Source organism: Vombatus ursinus, unplaced genomic scaffold, assembly GCF_900497805.2.
Source record: "Vombatus ursinus unplaced genomic scaffold, bare-nosed wombat genome assembly UNPS02014782.1, whole genome shotgun sequence".
Taxonomy (NCBI): Eukaryota; Metazoa; Chordata; class Mammalia; order Diprotodontia; family Vombatidae; genus Vombatus; species Vombatus ursinus.
This window is the reverse complement of record NW_020954560.1, coordinates 5,790,604-5,797,047: the sequence shown is the minus strand read 5'-3', so window position 1 is coordinate 5,797,047 and position 6,444 is coordinate 5,790,604.

The following is a 6,444-nucleotide window of genomic DNA, read 5'->3' as shown; positions in this document are numbered from 1 at the left end:
AGCTACAGCATTGTTGTGTCCATGGTTAGTGAAGGTTCTCAATTGATATAATGCTGTCCCAGCTGGTTTTTGCTCCATAAAGTGCCTTTCCCTGAGAGTCACCAGCTTTTGGCTTCAACTTTGAGAGGAAAACTTAAGCATTTATTTCATTTTATGATTTGTTTAAATAATTTTTTCCCTCCTTGTAGTAACTCTAGCAGTGGAAACAGGAAGCATTCCTTGTAATGACACACAAGCAGCTGCCCTGTGCCAGCCTTGGACCTCCATTCTGCCATCCAGCCACCCCAGTTCTTAAAGCGACTGAAGTAAATGTGACTCTTTGCAATTTTGCATTAAAAAGTGAAGTCCTTCAACACTTAAAAACAAACATTTTCAGAATAGGGTCCTAAAGGTTTTGTGTCCTTGTTTTTATTTCATTTTCAGAATTTCTTTGTCCATTGAATTAATCCCATATTGCAGCAAAAAGGCAATCAGTCAACCAGATAATGAATGGGCATTTATTCCTATCCTCCATAAGAAGCCTTTTCCTCACTGGTAGTGCCTTTCCTCTGAGATTACCTCCTATTTATACCATTGATATCTTTTATCTACATAAAACATGGTTATTTGAAATTTGTCTTCCCTATTAGAATGTAGGCTCTTTTGAGGGCAGGAATCATGTTTTTGCTTGTCTTAGCATCCCTAGTGCTAGTAATAGTGTCTGCCACATGGCAATGTAAAACTTTAATAAATATTTTTTGATCATCTCCTACTATGTTGCTGGCACTGTGCTAGGTACTGGAGATGCACGGAGAAAAGTCCAACAGTCTTTGCTTTGAAGGAGTTTGCATTACATAGGTGGTGTGGTATGGTGAAAAGAATGCTGAACATGGGGTTATAAGTGTTTATTTCTGAATTGAATTGTTACATTTAACCATTATATGTCTTAAAGTATATAACCTTGGGTTTTGTTTTTTTTTTTTGGAGGTGATCTGTGAATTCTTTCATTTGGAATTTCATTTTCTGTACTCAGAAGCTCTGGGCTCTTCTAATCTATTGTTTCTTTCATTATGATATTAATTTTTTTTGTCCTGTTATGTTTTTCTGGGAGACGTATAATCCCTAACTTAGGTTGCCTCCATGTGTCCTGTCTTCAGTGTGTTTTGCTTGCATATTGAGCATAATTTCTTTTTATATCATTTTTTTTGCTTTCCATCTTTTAGATTATCCATCACTTCTGTGTATTTGCATTCCAAATCTATTATTCTTTCCTTTGTTTCTTTGGTGAGGCTTGCCATTGCAGATTCAAGTTTTTTTTTTCCTATTCTGTTCATTACTTTTGCTGTTCAGGATATAAATGGTGCTCTCATAATTCTCATTTCTCTTTTAAACCACTCAGGAATAACATTAGTTCCATGTTCTTCTCAAATTCCACAGAGTCCTCTCCTCTCATCAAGTGTTGAACTATTTCCTCCTTTTCTTCAGTGCTATTCAGATGTCCAAATTCATTTATTAGATCTGGAGGCCATATTTCCTTCTCTTGCTACTATTTTTCCTATTGATTTGTTTGTTTACATTCAAGGTCTTCGAGTTTTCTTCTTCCTGAAATCCTTGGTATTTTTAGTCTTCTCCCTTATTTTCCTTATCACTTACTTCCAGACTCCCTCTTCTCTGTGATTTCCTTGAGGGTTGGATCTCAAAGTGTCTGAGACACCTCCCACACTGGGCATTTCAGATTCAACAGGTTAGGTCTCTGCTCCAACTGACTTTTGGGTGGTCAGAACTGACCCCTGCTGCATGTTTTGCTTTTTTCCCCTCACACTCCATGGAGCACTTCATAGTCCCTCACACACACACATTTGGCATCCTATCCCAATCCCTCTGTTCCTCAGTTCTCTGGCTTGATGCCAGCAATACAGAGTCTGCCTTCCTCAGCAATGGCAATACAGAACTTTGCAGTGCTGATGCTTCTGGGCTGCTGCCCCTGGCAGGCTTTTGCTCCTGAAAGGCTAGGGCCAAGCTAGCTGTTGAGGCTTTAACAAACTTCTGCAGCTTAAAGACCCTGGTCCTCCCTCTCAGTTCTGACGTAAGCTTTTGTCACGTCCTTTTGTTTGCTAATGCTACCTTTGCCCTGGTGGTATGGGAGGTGGGGGAGGGATGTTGCATGGACTCAGGGTCAGTAAGCATCAGTTCCTGGGTTGGGAGAGTAATTTTTACCTCCTTTTAGATCCTGGGTGTCCTAGACCACCAAAACAGTTGAAATTGCTTTGTCTTTTGGCGAATAATTGCTGTTTGGGAGAGGTTAGAGAGGTTGTGGGGATTGAAGGAAATGTCTAGTCCACCATCTTGTTGTTCACCTGACCCAAAAGTCTCCAGGTATTTAGTTCTTTTTGCAACTCTGTCAGCTGTGTGAACATGGGTTCATCATTTCACTTGTCTGGGCATCAGTTTGCACATTTGTAACATGCGCACAATAATTTTTGCACTATTTTACAAAGCTTTGCTTTGCAAACCTTAGAGTGCTCTTTACAATCTGTCAAACTGTCTTGGCGTCCATTTGGTAGAGGTGACCTAAGGAGGCAGGTCAGAAGGAAATAAGCACAGTGTTTGTTGAGTTGCATGAAATGGAGCAAAATGGAATGGAAGTGAGGGGTCAGCTAAGTGCAGGCAAGTTTTCCTAGACTCTGTTCCTATCCTCACCATTCTGTGCAGATATGAGAAGTGGGAAAGAAGCACTTATTAAGCAACTTCTAGGTGCCAGGCACTGTGCTTGAGAAATACTATCTCATTTGATCCTCACACCAACCCTGGGAGGTAGGTGTTATTATTACCCCCATTTTACAGATGAGGAAATGGAGTCAGACAGAGGTTAAGTGTTTTGCTTAGGGTCACACAGCTAGTAAGTGTCTGAGGCTGGATTTGAACTCAGTTCTTCCTGAATCTAGGACCAGCACTCTATCTTCTGTGCCACCTAGCTAATAGCTAGATGGAGGTGGGGGGGGAGCAATTGCATCCTTAATTTTATAAATATGAAACCTAAGGCACAAAGAAGTGTAATATCTTGTCTAATGTTACAAAGAAACATTGTCATATGTCCAGGAATAGAATCTGGTTCAGGGGTGGGGAACCTGTGGCCTCAAGGCTACATGTGGCCCTCCAGGTCCTCAAGCGTGGCCCTTTGACTAAATCCAAACTTCACAGAACAAATCCCCTCAATAGAAGAATCTGTTCTGTAAAACTTGGACTCAGTCAAAAGGCTGCACCCAAGGACCTAGAAGGTTACATGTGACCTCAAGGCAGCAAGTTTCCCAACCCTGGAGTTCTTTGGATTTCTAGTTTCCCTGGTCTTTCCTCTATATTTCACACTTCACTTTAATGCTAAAAAAAAGCATCTTCATTTTAAAATTTGGTAGGGACCACTCAGGGGTTGCTAGATCATGCATGTCCTTTAGCAAGAGGCCAGAGCTCACATCTCACTAAACAGGGCCAGAGTGTACATCCAGACTCATGGAAATTTCTCCAGTTTACTCCTACTACACTTGCAAATAGTTCCAATAAATTAGTTCATTGCTGGAGCTGAGGTCAATGATGAGAAATGTGAAAAGGCTCCCATACCAGAGAGTTGTATTTTTTCTACTCATCCTTCTCTCCGAAGTACAGAATCTCATTCAGAGAAATGATGAATGCAGGAGCTCTACTTTTTCCTCTTAATGGCTAGAAAAGATAATAAAGCCCAAAGGAAAGAAAACACTTAAAATACTAGTGAGACAAATGAATTCCCTCTTGGTTTCTGACTTAGGGAACAGAACATGTCAATGGAGGGATCCCATGTTGTATCTCACCATTTGAAGTCCTCCCAAGAAAAGCTGTAGATTTGATTTATGACACCACGCTAAGGAACAAGGGTCAGGGTATAAGTGAAGGGAACTCCATAGCCTCATCAGGGCTGTCTGCAAATAGATATTATGTGTTTTGAAAGTTGCTGGTAACTGCACGTTCTTGACACACATGCCAAAAACCTCCGACGGCACTTTCCTGTGAGATACCCAGGCTCTGGGGAAGTCCCTTCTTTCTGGCTCTCAAGCTCCTTCCCTGTGATAGAATGGTGAGGATAGGAACAGAGCCTAGGAAAATGTGCCTGCCCTTAGCTCACCCCTTGATCTCACCATTCCATTCATTCAATTCAGCCAACACTGGGCTAAATTCCTGACTTGGAGCTGAGTGTTTTCCCTGAGACGCAGAAGTCACCATGGCCCTATCTGGAGTATGGCAAGCATCTCTCCTTGCCCTCCACCATCTGATTGCCAATCCTAGGCTCATTTGGATGAAGAATGGGGCAGCGTGATGCACTATCTGGCCTGATGTCCATGAAACCAGATTAGGAAATCCTGTTGACTCATGCTTGGGAATTTGAGGTTCTCATGATTTCTCAGCAAAGAAACTATAAATAAATCCACAAACTCTGAATGAGAATAATTTGTTAATCCAATTTTACACATGTGTGGGGGTAGAATAGGGCTTTTCTAAATTCTAAGAAAAAAGGTCTTTAGATTATAACACATAGAGAAGCAGTATGATACAGAAATGGCTTTGGACTTAAGAGTCAAAAGACCTGAATTTGAAATACAAGTCTGCCACTTATATCGTTTGTATGATCTTGGAAAATCCCCTGTGCCTCAGTTTCCTTATCTGTAAAATGGGCTGCATGGAATAGTAAATAGAGAAACAACCCCTAAATCAGGAAAATATGGTTCAAATCAAGCCTCTGACACATACTAGGTGAGACTCTGGGCAAGGCAAATAACTTCTCAGTGCCTCAGACAACTCCCTAAGACTTCAAATTATAGAATTATTGCTGCTCTTCATTGGTAAGGGTTCTTTCAGGGAGAGTTCCCTATACCAGAGGCATCAAATTTGCTTCCTGCTGGCCACAAGCAGCTGGCAAAACTCCATAGTGAAGCCTGAACTAGAGTAAAATGTAATTGGGAAATATTTAACAAAATAAATAAAAATATAACACAACATAGATAATGTTAATTTGTGCCTTTTTAAGTCAATCAGCCCAGGAAGGGATCTGTTTCTATTTGAATTTGACACCAGGGAGTCAATGACATCACATGTCTGGGACCAAAACAAAATAAAACAAAATTTGAAGAGGTTAATAATACTTGCCCTGCCTACTTTATAAGAGTATGACCAATGTGGGAAGATATGTAACTTGCCTTGTATTCACAAGATACTAGAAAGCTCTCTTTTCATTCTATAAACTCACTAAGTCTGCTACTTGTGGTTCCCCAATGAGAGAAATGATTATTAATAACCAACATCTTGGGGAGATTCAAAAGCTCTCCCCTTCTTCCAAATTCCTGATTTTAAAAAGTTCAGTCTCTTGGAGGAAAGTTACTGATAATGAGATTGAATGAACTCTCCTCTACTTTGGTCAGTCCCCACCCAACCTTGCAAGGAATTTAATCTAAGGTGGGTAAACCCATTGTGTTCTACTCAGGCTTGGGTGGAGACAGATCCTTTTGCCCAGATAGCCCAAGGCTGGGAGTAGTCTGGTAGGGAGATAGTTTCTCTGTGAATGGGGACATGATGTCACTCTCAACTCCACTGAACACCTATTCTTGGAAGGGTATATAAACTGTGAGCCAGCCACCATTATTGTCTTTGGTCTAAAAGAGATGGCCAAATAACCATCCTTTTATTAATAACTTGCTGGCCTTACTAATAAAATGATTAAATTACCCAGAAACTATATGTCTCGAACCTTTTAATTGTCACACCATACACAACATTCTGCCTATATCTCTATGTCTTTGTGATATCCATCTCCCCTGCCTGGAATTCACTTCCTCCTCATCTGCCACCTCTTAGAAACCCTATCTTCTTTCAAAACTTAGTTCAAGGACCACCTCTTATAAGACATAATCACAAATCAGAACTTGACTTTTAAAGGTATTCTATTCTCATCTGCCTTCCCCTAAACTGGCTCCACCCTTTGGCTCCTTCATACATTGAATAGAACCCTCTGCCTTTGCAGCCTCTCCCTCTGATTGGTTGGTTCTTCCCAGAACCTCCATTTTAAGAAAGATGCCCAGGCTATTTATGTCTTCATTCCTCTTTGGGCAATGCTCCTAACCACCTCCCCACCCCAGGACTTTCTCTACCATGTTCTCTCCCCCTATTTTCTCTCCCCACACCCATTTTCATCTTCCTTTCATGTATTGTCTTCTCTTACAAGAAATGTAAGTTTCTTAAGGACAGGGATTGTCTTTCTGGTTGTATTCTCAGCACTTAGTGTAGCACCTGGCACATAAAAAGTACTGAAAAAAATATTTTTTGACTTGACTTGACTTTCCTGATTTCTGAATTGCTTGTATGCCCTCCCATTACTCTGCATGTACTGTATATATATTTTTTATTATGTGTGTATATATAAGCTGTTTGCCCTCACAGAATGTA